General features: G+C 37.1%; 1 long non-coding RNA gene across 6 annotated transcripts in view; it reads right to left on the bottom strand.

Annotated features, from left to right (window-relative positions):
- The window catches only part of LOC128152615 (uncharacterized), an 88,584-nt gene that overhangs the window by 24,119 nt on the left and 48,504 nt on the right, over window positions 1–15,961 (bottom strand). For all 6 annotated transcript variants that reach the window (XR_008238716.1, XR_008238715.1, XR_008238714.1 and 3 more), the window contains one exon: window positions 14,073–14,271. This is a non-coding gene — a long non-coding RNA (uncharacterized LOC128152615). The remainder of the gene's footprint in view (window positions 1–14,072; window positions 14,272–15,961) is intronic.

Below are 15,961 nucleotides of genomic sequence, written 5' to 3' on the forward strand. Positions count from 1 at the left end.
CTTCTGTAATAAAAAAAACCCAAGGGACTCTAACTCCCAGATGTCTTGAATGGGTTTCTTCAGGTCTCTACCTGGGGATTCATTCATATGGCACAAGCTTCCTAGGTGACAATATACCTGGGAAACTTTTTTTAATGTAGGGTAAAAGTGGTCTAAGGGCAGAATCAGCCTATATTTCTTTTGTATGAATATATAGTCATTAATACTTGATTCAGATAATAGAAGAACAAAGGTTGCATCAAATGTGATTGTATCAGCTCCCTAAGATTATATGATGTTATTTATTATTTCTCTGATATTAAAAGTTATTATTTGTACTTTTTAAAAAATAGATTTTAAATTACTCTTAAGCCTTTGCCAGGACAGCTTCTGTGTCCTAATAGAGAGTAAGGAGAGGACTTACTTGCCACATGTTTCTGGAAGTCCTGATTCAGTTCTCTTTATAGTTAGCAGACAGACTTCCACAGATTTTAACATCAGTTGGGTCACAACTTTATTCAGAAATGTCACTTGCTGAATGCCTATTCTGCCATAAACTTCTTCAGGAACGAGAGAACATGAGTGTTAGAGCAAGTTGTAGTGAAACTCAGTGACTTAAGGATAAAACTGATGGCAGATAGATTCATAGCAGGGAACTAGCAATAAACTTTTCAAAAAGCAGTTTGTCTATGCAAGAGTGAACAGCATTTCTGGCAAACCAACAATTAGCCAAGGTTAAGAAGTATTACCAGTTCAGTGATCTCAGAATCATTTTCTTAAAATAGCAAAACAGAAAAAGGAGAGCCAGCTTGCCTCGTGGGCTTCAACAAGCTCTCCTATTTTGTGTTTTGGCAGAATGATGGTACCAGCGAAGAAGACTTAGAACTGAAGTAAATCATAGAGATGCCCCTAGATCTGATACATCACATGTCTAAGGAATGGTGAATTACAGCCCTTTGGAAACGTCCACTGTAATGAAAAAAGTGACCTTGAATGCTAGTGATGACAGTCCACCCAGGAGTGACTACTCTGATCCAACAGTGAGAGCCAGTCTGTTGTAACCTTATCAACCTGAAATTCATGGTTTGCTGCCAGAAAGAATTTGAAAGAGACAGAGCTGCAAACTTTAAAGTAGTTCCAAATCTATACCCAAGCTCTGGGCTCCCTGAGCACTTGCACATTCTCACATGCTAAAATACTATTTTGGAGAAGTGGAACCTGACTGTTTCAAACAGGTCTTGCTTTCGGAATTAACAACATGAATGAATATACATAGAAAATTCCACAAGGCCATCACAGATGTGTCCTCATTTGTACAAAATACACACTGACACCTTAGACAGACACTTCCCCACACCATAAATGGTTTACTACTATGTAGGAAGTCCCACATCGCAAACAGATTTATTAGCATATGTACAAAACCAACATTCACATGAAAATATTTATTTTAAATGTAGTGAAGCTTGCCTTATTAAAGTGATTAATTCTTTTTATCACTTTTCCTTTATGTACAGATCACAGCTTAGCAACAGACTTGAACATGAGGTGCATGGCTAAAAAGTTGAAAATTGTGGTGATATAAGGGTATATTGCTGACTTGTCTAATGATAAAATGTTCTGACATAGTATAAAATGCAAATCATGTTATTGCCTTAAATTGTTCCCGTTCATTTACCTTGCTATGAGCATTCATTACAGCTAATTATTGCAAAAGATTTATATTATTCATAATTACTTTTTCACATTGTAATGATCATAAATTTTGAAAATTCCAGTCATCATCTGTCACCATTCATGCTTGTCAGATCTTTTTTTGTACAGAACATTTTGCATACTCATTATCATTAATATGTTTGTAGGCTGTTATTCAAATCTAGTAAGGATCTTTTAAAGGAAATGCAATACTGTTTCTTAAATACACCATTTTAGACCTAATGACAGACTGATGCTGATCCTAACTTAGAAAATGAAACGAAATGCCACTAATTAAATGTACAGTTTATTCCTTGCACTCACTCTGTCAGGCTCATGAATGCACCTACAGTTAGAGAAAATTATTTCACTGTTATTATCATCCAGGCAGCAAGGCATTTTAAAGACCAATTTGTACAATGAAAAGGTTGAAAACATAAAGCATTCCTTCCCAGCAAAAATGGAGATTGAGAGAGAGAGCAAAAGAGAAAGAAAACTGCCTACACAGCTGTAAGCAACAAAATGCTCACAGAACCAAGAAACACTCAATAACTTAAGCTCATCAATCTGGTCCCATTTTATGAGGTAGCTGTAGATGTCAGATAGCTGTTTCATCAGACAGAATAAACACAGAGGCTTTATTGTTGGGACTGCCACTATTCTGCAGTTGCACTTGGTTTGCTACTTCTGAATAAGCCAAAATACAAAGTCAGTACTTCCCTCAGAAGGGACTCTGATTTACTCTTTCCAGAACAGCAGATATTACTGGATATTTTCATAAAACATCACCAAATGGTTTAGGTGACCTGAACTGGCAGATGAAGCAGATGCCTAGAAATAAAAGGAATAAACCCAACCAACAACAGTAACATCTTGATTCACTGTGTCATTCGGTGCCATCAGAAGTTCTGAATTCATTTATTGCTTGTTAACAGTGACACAAAGTGCAGTAATGATGGTACCATGCTAACGTGTACTATGGTCAATAGAGAAAAGGCAAGAATATACTACATATCAGAAACTAGGGGTACTTTTATTAATTTTTCTCAGGTCTCTAAGGAAGTTACTGTGGATTGAAGCTCACTATGCTTACTATTCACAGTGCAGATTAAATGACAGACAGAAGGAAGCAATTACAAATTTCACTTTATCATTGAGCTTGTGCATAAAATATGATACCAGCACAGCTACTGTAAATCTTTCAAAACCGTTTGGACAGAACACAGTTTAGCAGCTTTAAAAGAGAATAGCTGCACATGTGTTGATAAAACTATTGTACCTCTGACACAAAAAGCAGAAGATAAGGAGGTTACCAGTCATGGTTGACTAAATAAAGCCTTCGACAGAACTTGACATTCGATGATCCAACTTGAAAGGTTATGGAACACATTCCAGGCTGATTAAATGGGTCAGAGCTTTTCCTATGGACCATAGCCAGCAGGTTAAAGTCAATTGTGTCCCCTCCAATTGGCAAGCGATTAATGGAGATGTCTCCCCAGGGCACTAAATTGGGACCTTTACTCTTTCTACTAATGATTAATGACCTGGTATTATATGATGCAGCAATAAAGAATAAGCACATGGTGCTTCCCTCACACAGTCTTTTCTAAAGCACTGCATTAGAGGTCTCAAACGTCAAGAAAAAGATAATATAAAATAAACAGTTGGGCGTGATTTTAAAAGTTACTAGCTGGTAAGAACAGTACCCTCTGTTCTTAGCTAAGCAATACAAATGCAGAATGATTCCACTTACTGCATTAATTTACTTGCTTTACACAGTACAGCTGAGATCTGTATCTGGACTTTTTCCTCATATTCCTATGAGAAATATATTAGAAGAGTACGCAAATGTAATTAGGAATAGGTGAAAATATTCTTAGATTTTTTTTTTTCCCCCATTAAAAAATCAAGCTTGAAAAAATCAAGGTAAATTTCTATCAGCAAATATCTTAAGACATCTTTAAGGAGAAGCTCCATTACTTAAAGACACTGTGGTCGAGACATCAGGACCATTTTTTTGAAAATTCACGACCCATCATTTGGTCATAATTCAGAAGATAAAGTGATAAATAATCAAAAGCTTTCCATTGCAGTTAAAAAATGAGAGCTGGACAACCAGGAGAAAATCAAACATTAATTGAAAGAAGGCAGAAGAATCTGATTTGCACAATTATCTGAAAGTATTTTATTAAGCTGGTTTTTCACTAATTTTGTTCAGAGCTAACTGTATCTTCATTTGCCATGATGCAAGTAAAATATGCCTTTATTTCCTTAAGCTTCCTTCAAACTCCTAGATAGTTTTTAAAGCTATATTCCGGGGCCGGGGGTGGGAGAGGTGTCTTTTTATTACTAGAAATAGAATTTGAATGCACTATTTCAGATAAAGCAAGATATATTGAGAAAAGCTTCAGACAAAATCAGTCTGAGACTTGATGTGTGTTCAGAGGACATCAGATTTAACTATGTTCATCAGTTTGGGGAGAGATGGGAGGATGAGCTCATGGCTGACCCTAAGCTAATGTGCCCACTTCTTTTGAGCAGATCAAAATGAAATCACGACAGATAAAATTTGTGGGAAACCTCATCAGAAGAAAGAAAAGGGAAAAAGATACATGGAAAAACTGTTCGTGGTAAGATAAGTTTTTCAAAATGAGATGTGACTCTAAAAGGAAGCACTTAGCTAGGTAAAAAAAAAAAAATCAAAAAAGCAAACATTAAGATTTGAAAAGATTAATGGATAGGTCTATATAGAGTTGTGAACAGTGAATTATTATCAAAAGAATATGTTTCTAATGAGGAATGTATGGGATAGGATCTCAGATTTATGTTAATTGATATCTTTATCAGTGAACAATAAAAAGAAACGTCACATGACTGACAATAAAGTCTGAAAAAATTTAATGAGTCAGGAAATGCAAAGACTGAAGAGACGTGGTCACTGTTGCAATTACCAATCTTACAAGTTCACATCACATATGGAATTTTTTTCATAAGTAAGTGATGTGTCTAGTTCACACAAGTAATAATTTGAAAAAGCCCTGCAGTCAGGAGGTTAGATTAGGAGCTGACAATTGTCCTTTGCAGCATCACAATCTATAAATCTCTAAATCTAATATATTTATTTCTTCCCATTTGTAGAGCTGTACTTGAAAACAGATGCAAAGTTTTGGGTTTATGTCATGAGATTACTATGTGAAATATTGAGAAGATAGGAAACGTCATTAGTAGGTTAAAGCTCAGACTTTTAATACAGCCATCTGATAAAATATAACAAGGTAAATCTGTGTTAAATTAAAGCATGTAATAATTAATTTGGTATAGTGCATTTCCTCTTCTTAGAAGCATAAAGATGTTGGTTGGAAGGGACCTATGGCAGCCCTCTTGCTCAGAGCAAGGCAACCTAAATGTCTCAAAGTGCAGTCTGCAGCTGTTGCCCCTTATTATGTCACCTGGTGCTACTGAGAAGAGTATGACTGTGTCAGCTTTGTGACTGCCTTTCGAGCAGCTGTAAGCTGTCAGATCACCCCTTTGCCTCCTTGCTACCTAGCCTTATCACTACTTAGAAACTTGTAAACTCTAAAAACAATGCTGTCAAATACTGCAATCCAGTATTTGTACCAGCGAAAAGGGACACTTTATTCTTTTTCTCAGGAATGAAGAAAATACTTAGCTTGCACCTTTCCTGTTCTAGGGTGTATCACCAAGGTAGCATACATCTCAAGCCTTTTCAAAAGCAAAAAATTATCCTTCCAATGTTGCCATGGCAAACTTTTCTGATTCCTTTGGAGCATCAGGCTGCTCTAAGCTAAAAGCATTTCTTGTTGTCTGCTTCCTGGTCTAAATGCTAGTAATCTGGGGATCTAAATATGCCATTAGATGCAAGAGTACAATACAAATGTTATGTATGTGTAATATGCATATTGAAGCTCTGAAAGGAAACATTTAACAGCCTTTAAGGTTCTTTCAGACTCTCAGCAGCCCTCTTCAAGTTCTCTATTCTACCGTCTATGCCATGTCTCACTTCAGCATGGCAAAAGTGGGAAGATGTATGGCAGAAATGCCCGCAATAGAATTAAACCCAACTAGTATCCTTTTTTATTGTCAAAGTACTGAATATATATTGAAAAGGTACATCTCAAATATTCTTCAGACCAAGATTAAAACTTCAGTGGGCGTCTAACCTTCAGCCATCTTAGAAGATTTCTTGAAAGCTAGAATTCCAGAAATTGCCAGCTGGTTATTGCAATCAATGGCAGGAAAAAAAAAAAACACAAAATAAAACAAAAAAAACACCTAGGGAGTGGCTCATCTCTTTCATCACTATTTTTGACTGGTATATTATTTGGAACTAAGATAACTCATTTGAATGGACAGAGTTTTACATCTAATATGCATATTCAACCATGATGAATTGCGTGGCATTTTTTTTTGAGTATCTAGCTGTAACGTCTATCTTGAAGGCAGCCCTAAATTACTGTTATTCCAGATCACCCCATGCCTGGACTGTAGGGAAGAACACGCAATCTAAGATAAACATGGCCCAAAGATTTAAAGTATCATTGGCTAACATCTTAAACCACTCAGGTAATGAATTAAAAGGTAGCGAAGTCTGTGAGGCACAAGTGAAAGCATGAGACAAACACAGTGCTACACTCTGAACTAAGACTGCTAAATGAAAATTAAATGAAACTAAATGTTTACTTAAAATGAACATATAGTAACTTTTTTCTCTGTAAGTTCATATAGAATAAGAAGTTATTAGATCTTTCCATTTAAAAATATTGTTCTTGTTTATCATGTGCTATTGGATAGAGCAGTGGGAAAGTAACACAGAGCTTCCATAAAATAGCCAAGATAGCCTTGAAAGATGACTATTATTAGTCTTTAAGATCCTGTATTGTTTGTCTAATGGTGTAAGCACATTTATTTTGCCAATGCTGAGAGTTATGCACTGCATAAATGGACGTCAGTTTTAGGCCTGCTGTCAGTTTGCACCCACAATGACCAGGACTGATAAGAACCTTCATTAAAAAACACACAAGAAAATACATAGATTGACAAGCAAACTGTGCAGGGTGCTGTGGACAAGAGAGACCTCGTAATCAAGAAACTAGGGCTGAAAGGAGGCCACCCCAAGAGTATGCACACAAATAAGGAGATGCAGACAGGACAGCATGATGGGGAATGTGCTCACACTTTTCCTGGGAAATCAGCATGAGTGGAGCCCATCTGAAGTGCCTGTACACTAATGCACACAGCATGGGCAATGAACAGGAGGAATCAGAGGTCTGCCTGCGATTGCAGGACTATGATCTCTTCGGGATCACAGAGATGTGGTGGGATGGCTCGCACAGCTGGAGCGTTGCCATAGCTGGATACAGGCACTTTAGGAAAAACAGGCCAGAATGGCAAGGATGAGCAGTCGCCCTATATGTGACAGAGCAGCAGGGAAGCATGGTGCCCTGCCTAGGGACATGTGATGAGCCAGCTGAGAGCTTATGGCTTGGGGTTAGACAGTGGGCCAACAAGAGTGATGTTGTGATGATTGTCTGCTACTGTAAGTCTGTAAGCTGACTTGCTACAAGATAGTAGTTCTCCTGACAAACCTTGCCCCACGTATATATTTAGACCACATAACACTATTACTGCTTTGAGTCTCCAGCATCCTTTCAGAATACCACTAGGCATTAATACCTTGGCTATCATGGAATGGTTTATCTTCTAAAGAAATCTAGTTTTTTTTCTTATAATGGATGAACCAATTGTTGAAATCTTACTTTTTGTTTGAGGAACAAAATTCTCATTTTCTGTACATGTACCAATAAATCTGAAATAGGCAGCAAATAAACCCAATTTTTGTTGATTGTTGAAGAACAAAATGAACAAGACAACAAGCAAAGCCCACCAAAAAGAAAGGCTAAAATGTACAAGAAGTTATATGCCAAAAATGATTAATTAGAAGTCTATAAAAATGTGCACTGGGAAAGCAAAACTAGGGATTTATTTCTTAGGTTAGGTTAAACAACCTGGGGAGACTTAATGTATAATGTTTACCCTTAAGTGTTAAGCTTATGACCAAATCTGGAGTGTAAATCCACTTGAACCCACTGAAATCTGCCTGCCCCTCTAGAATCAATAAAGTGAGATGTTGAGGTTAAGACTGAGTCTACGTGCAGTGAGAATACAATTAAATTAACTAGCCCCAGATACTCTAGTTTATCTAACCTCTGTGGGGTACTTGAAGGATGCATTATTCTTAATTTCTTAATGAATTCTTAATTAAATACTCTTAATTCACAATGGCACAATACACCTTCAAGTTTACCTATGCTTGTTTGCCATTTAACACGCTTTTGAATGTCACCTTAAGCACTAAACACAAACGAACCAACAAATTATCATAATTAAGTTAAATTTGCAGCAATTGTTCTCAACCTGTACTCATTTTGAAATTTGCTGCTTGTGCTGCAGACATGAAGCACTTGTGTGCATACTTGTAACAATTATTTCAACAGAAGATACTTTTTTCTCTCTATAAGCCCTTGTTTTCTTTTTAAAAAAAAAAAAAAAAAAGATAAAACCTGCATAGAGTTCTAAATGTTAGGAGAGAGATGAAAATGACCATTGTTCTCTCTAACTATTGACTTCATTGTCTGTCCCTAACTTCTCCCCAGCTGTGGCTAGCAATAGCTTACAGCATTTTTGCTTTGCACCTGAATTTCCTTTTTTCAAAGGAAACTGAAAATATAATTTCAGATAGTAAATATTGGTATCTAACTCAGAGTTCAAGATTTTAGCCTGCTTTCTGAAAGATGTTTCCCATGTACATAAATAGGTTTCATGTGTGGCTTTTATCCTCCCTGCACAGTATGTACACAGACTAAATACTTGAATTGATTCATTTTATGCAAGCAATGCAACTTTTCTTGAAAACAGCCTGAAGCAAAATTTAGAGTCTTTATATGTTTTCAAGGAAGATAAGATGTTACAGGTGCTCTGGAGAAAGAATTGAGGAAGAAATTGTGACTAAATGCTTAGCCAAGCTAAATGAATACAAACAACAACTGCAAAGGTGAGCAGGATATCTAGAGGTTAAGACAGCACTGCACCCTGAAGGCTGGAGAGACCATTCATTTATTACGGTAACCAGTTTTTGATAGTTGAGGTTGTGGACTCCATTCTCTAGCCTGCTGAGCCGGAGACTTTGCTGAGAGCCGCTTTGTTAGCAGCCACAATGCCAACTGATCCACTACCACCTCATTAAATCATCATTAGATAACCAGTGCTGCAGCAGTTCAAACAAAGCAGAGGTGCTTCCAAATATATTGTAAAGAAATGAAACATGAAAAGGTATCTGCTTCCTCAACCAGAGATATTTCATGTAAGAAACTTAGGTACCTGTATCCTGATTTTTACTTGGTTCATGAAGATGCTAACATGCTGAGCATTTTTCCTACTACTGTACCACATTCTGCCTGCTTCCATCAGGCATTGACATGGCATAGCTCTATCTATAATACCTGATGGCATGAAACTCCATGTGACACAATGTGACTGGACAGTGGATCTGGCAGTGTTGCAAATACAGTGATGATGTGTTTAAACCAGTCAAGGGTCAACACTAAAAGTTCAGGTGAACTTTAAGTTCAGATGCTTATCCAAAGCTACTTGGAAGTTATAAAAATATGATTTTGGTTTTGTGGTCCTTCTTCAGATCCCAGGTCAGCAATACTTCTTTTAAATTAGTCTCCAAAATAGTCAAATTCTTACCCTGAAGCCATAGAAATCACTTTTAAATTATTTCAATGAAATGAAAATAGATTTGCACCTTTACCTATTTTATCCTCTTCTAAGCCATTTTTTTTCTTCTCTGAACCACAGTCACTGATGCACTCCTCAGCTCTGTGTCCTCAACAGGTACAGTATTTTGTGCTCAGCCCAGCTACTCTACTCAGACCTTTAGGGTCTGCCTGGATCAGGGATGCATCGTTCAGATGTTGCTGCAACCATCAACCTCTCACCAATACAGAGAGCTGTGTATCACATTTTGACCAGCCAGAAATGGTCTTAGTCATTGCTCAGTTTCTGATTTAGCTTTCTATCATCTTGCCCCTTCTAACTTTCTTCACCGCTATCTCTCTACTGCCCCAGCCCATTACCTCTTTGTGATACGGAGGAGCAGGAACCAAACCCAGGACCCAAAATGAGTGGTGTGTTGGTCAACACAGAATACGGAACTGCCTAGCAATGAATTGAAATGACTGTGTGTTTGTAAAGGGTAGCCAGACGAGTAACCCACAGAGAACACACACAATATAATTCCTGTTCTGCCTACAGCAAAATGTCAGCTGCTCTAATTGTGGCACATCCCAGCAAATATTGAAGGTGAGATGATAAATACAGATCAGCTTGACATCAGCTGTCACAAGGAAAACAAATGAACTTACAGTGATGGGAAAGGTGGAGAATACCAATAGCACAGACAAACTGAAAGGAAATAACAAAGTCAGATCTTGCCTAGTTATTTTAATTGATAATTAGACAGAAATACCATGTTTAAAGAAGGACCTATAAGGCACTCTGGAACAACTACAGCATATGTCTATCGAGCTTAGAAACCTGTCTCTGAAAACAGGGTAAATATACAGTGATATCTCTCCAGCATACACTCACAACCTCCAACAGACAGTTAAATTATATGTCATGTAATTAAAATACATGGGGTCTGTGTTTCCAACCTTTGGTGTCATTTATAAAGCATCAGTTCTTGGTGTCTCAGGCTGTGGTTTCAGTAGCAATATTGGCTTCTCTGATGTTACCCACTCCTGTCTGTGCACCATATTAACCTTTCAGTTCTTCCAGCGAACTACTTCTATGCCTCTGCTGAGAGCAAATCTGGGCAATTGCTCTGGCTTAAAGTTTACTTGGGGGAAAAAGAGAGAGAGAAGGAGAGAGAGAAAAGTGTTTTCAAAGCCAAATCAGTTTGCCACAAGCTGACCATGTGGGTGCACAAACATTTGTGCCAGCACAGCTAAGAGACCCATTCATCACAGCATGATGAACAAGCAATTGAGAATGTTTCTACCTCTTGTGACTGTTGACAAAACCTTGACAATGGAGGGAAAGAGGCTAAAGACTGTTATTTTTAAAATCTTCCCCTTACAGACCAGGAGATGCCAGCTAACTCACAGAACAGGAGCTGTTGCAGGAACTGGAAGTGCCAGTGAAGGAGGCAGTTTCAAAAGCTTAGGGAATCCTTAAAACAAAAGCTGCTGAAGTAATTCCTTACTGAAAATTGGAATGAGCACTTGTAACTGTGGACCCTTCTCATAGCAGCTGGTCTGGAACCACTTTTCTTACTTTTTATCAAACTTTTCAGCCCATCTTTACCCTGTCTTTTCTTCACAGTCGTTGAATACTGCCTCAGTCATAAAGCAGACACAAAGCAGGTATACTGCAGCACTCAAGCTGTGCCTGTTTTCAGTCTGTAGTTTTCAATTTTTCATACAATATGTGAGTACCCTTTCCTACTGAGATACTTTCAGTTATAAATGCCTCCATTGTAGAGGGTGCTCTGGAGGGAACTGGTTCAGATAATTCAATGCTGAAAGGCAAGGGAACATTTTTCCTAATTGGACTCTTGAGTTTGGAAAATCTTTCTTTACTCACTGGAGGAAATACTTCAGACTGAATGTCAGGACAAGAGATGATATATAAGAAAGGGAGACGGGAGGAATCTAAGGTAGAGCCTAATTTATGACTCCTGAATAAATCTTTTTTGATTGATTGCATTCAGTCTGTTTCTGTGCTTAGTTGAAACTCCCTTCAACAGCAGTCCTGTCTCCTTCATTTGCAAAGATTTTAGAAATATGCCTTTCTCTCTTATCTTTGGTGTTCAAATGACTGTGAGCATTTTTCAGCCGAAGAATACTGGTCCATATTAATTCCTGGTTTAATACTGTGGCTTTGTTCCAGAGATCATTTTGACCCATTATATATAACATAACAAAAGGAGCACTGTAGAGGGAAAGAAGATTTAAAAAGCATAATGAAGACTTGCAGCATTAGCAAAGGATAAAAATAGTTGGGTAAAAAAGAGAAAGGAAAAAGATCTTGAGACAATGTGTAGAGAACTGCAGGGCAATAATCCCACTGTTAGAACAGCAACCATTCTAGCTTTCATTTGAAACACTGAGCAAAAACCTCAGAAACATAAGCTGACAAAGCTCAAGAAAAGATAGAATTCCTCTTCTCTTACAGAAAATAATATGCACAAGGTAGTAGAACTAACATCAGACAAAGTATTTGCTCCTTCTTATTGCTTTGTGTCTTTACATATGGGAGGTCTGTGTCAATTCCAAACTTAAACGGATGCTCTTTAACTAAGTCTCAGAAAATGACCACAGAAGTCCCGGTTTCTGTGACTACCAGTCTTAGGAAAACTCAGAAGTCAGTTGGCACCTGCCTGAAAACTCCCTAAACATCTAAATGACATACCCTGGTGTGCACATATGTATTTTACATTCTGTACAAAGGAGGACCAAATCATCCAGACAAGTTAACTCGGAAGAGAGAGAACACCAGGAGCAAAGTACATTGTAAGAGATTAACTAGTGAATGATATAGTACAGAGAATAAGAAATAATACTGACTCAGTGTATTTCTTGCATTAAAAGAACAAGGTACCCCTTAAGTGACAATATTGTGTGTGTATCAATCAAATCACAATTCATATAGTTCAGTTGTAGAACTCTTAGTAACGAGATGTTGTAGAGGCCAAAAGGGCCAACTGGTTCAAAACAGGGTTAGGCAAAGTCATGGATTATTTTACATTTACTGGTGGTTATTAAATACAATCTTTGAAATGCAATCTTCCAGACCGCTAGAAGTATACCATGGGAGGATCCCTCTATATTGCTAGCCATTATTGATCTAGATAGAGACAGTATATTGGGTTAACAACTCATATGTTAGAGGCTGCTTTCCTTTTGACTATTTTATAATTTGATGATTAGTCTACTGTGAAGGGAAACACTGACAGCAAACCTCTCATGATGAGTCAGAAAATCCTTTCAAGATTTCTGCTTCTAGGTAAATGATCTAAATATTAATAATACATATAAGTACCTGTATGTGTGCATATATATAGTGGGAAACAGCATTGCCTATAGTTGCAGGCATCTTTTTAAAAGAAAGGCAAACTACACCGATTTAGGACCCTGAGCTTCCTGCTTGGCAACACTATGTGAAGATTGGAATTATAGGAAATATTCTAGTGCAAATTAGGCAGACGGCCCATACATATATCACAAAACTTCCCATTTTAAAAACTAAGAAAAGTTTAAACAGGTAACTTCGATGAGCCTTATGTGCTTTTGAGGTGACTGCATCTTTGATTTTGCTTTCTGACTGTGCATTTTGGATTATCTTCTACATAATGTTCATTTCTCCAACCTTACTATCATTTTGCTCCTTTTTTTTTTCCTGATCTTATTTCTGTTCTGGCTGTTGTCTGATTCATGTGTAAAGTTCTTTTGGGGTTTTTCTAATAGCCTTTTGCAGAGCAATGAGAATAATTAAAATTCCTGTTGTTAACATGGCAAGTTTTTTGTTTCCTCCTCAAATGAGAGCATTTCTGTCCAAGCCAATTTGGAGTAGTTGCTCCAGTGATAACATGCATACAGACATTAAACATAATTTATATGTTGAATTGATTCTATCTACTGATTTTATACAAATCATATTGCTCACATTTTTTTCTTTATTGTAACCTTGGTGAAACTTCACCAAAATCAACATCTTTATTTTCCAGCTAATTTTTCATATCCAAATTGTATATTTGGTGCAAGAACATAGCCAGTGAAAAACTATTAGTATTACTATGTCACACAATATTATCATTTGGGTTCCACAGCTGACACACACTTATGGACAACGCACATGGCTTTATTATTATTTTACCCTGACCAAAGACTAGGAAGAGATGTTAACTGAAGAGAATTAATAAAACTTTCTGTCAAAAATTAAATGCTAGTTAATGAAAATTGAGTAAAATGTTCATCAGTTTCAAGCCTAAAGTAAATGAAGCCAAAAGAAGGCTGGACATATGGCAGAAATTTGGCTGTACAGTGGGTCATAAATAATGAGCTGAATTACTTGGTTAAAGAAATCTTAATGCAGCCAAATTCAAGGTTCTCCATCTGGAAACCAAGAATGCAAGCTATACCTAAAGAATGGTTAAAATTGTCTTGGAAAGCAGTGATTCAAAGGAAGACATATGGGTCACTGTAGATAATTACATCAGCATAGCCGTCAGAGCAATCTGCGGCAAATAAAGCTAATGTAACACTTGCGAGCATAACTTGAAGAACATCAAGTAGCAGTAGGGAAAGTTTTACCTCTGACACAATTTAGTAGAGGAAACTACCTCTGTGTTGAAATTTGTGGTCCGCATTTGAAGAAGGATGTGGAAAATACCAGTGAGAGATCCATGAGGAGCAGAGACCAGGACGATGAGCAGAAAACAAGCATTCCATAACAGGGTTTATGAAGTCAGTGTAGCAAGACAGGGAAAACAATGGCATTGTAGACTCGTACCTGAAAATATAGAAAGAAAACTTTGAATATTTGGTGTGCATAGTATTAGCCAAATTACATTGGTGTTAACTTGTCTAAAGTTACTGAAGTTTTCTGGGAATTAAATTTGCCCAATTCTTTTGATACAGACAGACATTAAAGACAGATATTTCCCAGAGATCAATATTTCACAAAGATGTAAGACTTTATCAAAATGTACACATTTCGGACTCTGAGCAATGAGCAGTCAGCCATGTAGTTATATGATTGCTCAATAATTGACACAAAGATGTACTCAAGAGCTAAGATGTTGAGAGAACCCATATTTTCCGTGTGTTATAGATCTACAGAGAATGACACAGGGAAAAAAAAAAAGACAAAATAGATTTTTCCAAATAAGAGCTAAATGGAAAGCATAGAAGAAAGCAACCACTGCAGAGTGTCTGGTTTGGGAACTCTGCTGTGCTACTGGTGAAGCAGTCACCTTACTGAGAAGAGGCCTACAAAATTCAAAACATCCTTTAATGCTATTTTTTGCAAAAATCTGTCGTTGTCTAAAACATCAAAATAAAGATGCAATTGAGCATAAAGGGTGGTGATGGTGTCTCTCATTAGCTTTTTTGCTTCATGCAAGAACAGTGACAGCATGCAGAAAACTGTGGTTCATATTAGTGAACATTTGCAGTGAATAAACAGGTATCTAGATGTGATAGGTGAAGTAGAGAAACCCAGTGCCAAACAGAGCACAAAAAGAATCAGCTAAATGCAGGCTGGAGAATAAAGGACCTGAAATTATATCAAAGGTGAAATTGCATGGCAGTTCTTCTATAATGCCCTATGAAAATAGACAAACAAATGCAATACAAAAGGACCATTTTCAAAGGTGCTCCGCCTGCTATTTACTTCAATAGCACGATAACTAAGGCAAGTGACCTTCCCTCTTCCCTCAGTATTAACCTAGAGCTGTCACTTGTCAGTATCCATGTAGTTGTATATGTTTTTAATGTCAACCCACCTAGCAGTATTCAGGAAATTGGTAAAAATTTATAATCCTTTGCAGTAGACTTGTCACACTGAGGTGCTACTCTTGGAAATTAAAACTGAAGGCATGCCTAGCAACCCCTGGCTTGATTAAGCACCAGAGCATCTTCAGCATCAATGAGAACAGAGTGAAACTACAGACACTGAGAACAAAGAGTTCAAAGTTATATTTTATTCTGTTTTAGACATGTGCTCACACATCCGTTTTACAAATGTACACATATCACGTGCATTTGTGCATCTTAGACATGCAGCTGTGACACAAATGTACTGTCTGGCCTTCTAACTATGTATATTTCCCAAACTTCTGATGAAATGCTCTGAATCTGTAGTGACACAACCAGCAGAATCATGGCTTTTTGAGTTTACTAACTAATAAAGGAGAAAAATGAATATACCTTATGAATTTAATCTTAAGTCTTACATCTTTCAAAATCAAAACTTAGCACTCCAAAAGAGTTATTGCAATCTTCGGCAGTGTGCCATACTGACACTTGAAATATGTATACTGATACTGAATCATCAGTGCACTCTATGTTATTTCGGAATTTAATATTTTAAAATGTTTCTTCTTGACATCTTCCTGGATCAAATTGCCTACAATAATCCATAAGCACTACTTCACGATTTTTCTAGACAGCATAATACTGTTCTTTAAAGGACGGTACTC

This window comes from Harpia harpyja, chromosome 2, assembly GCF_026419915.1.
Source record: "Harpia harpyja isolate bHarHar1 chromosome 2, bHarHar1 primary haplotype, whole genome shotgun sequence".
Taxonomy (NCBI): Eukaryota; Metazoa; Chordata; class Aves; order Accipitriformes; family Accipitridae; genus Harpia; species Harpia harpyja.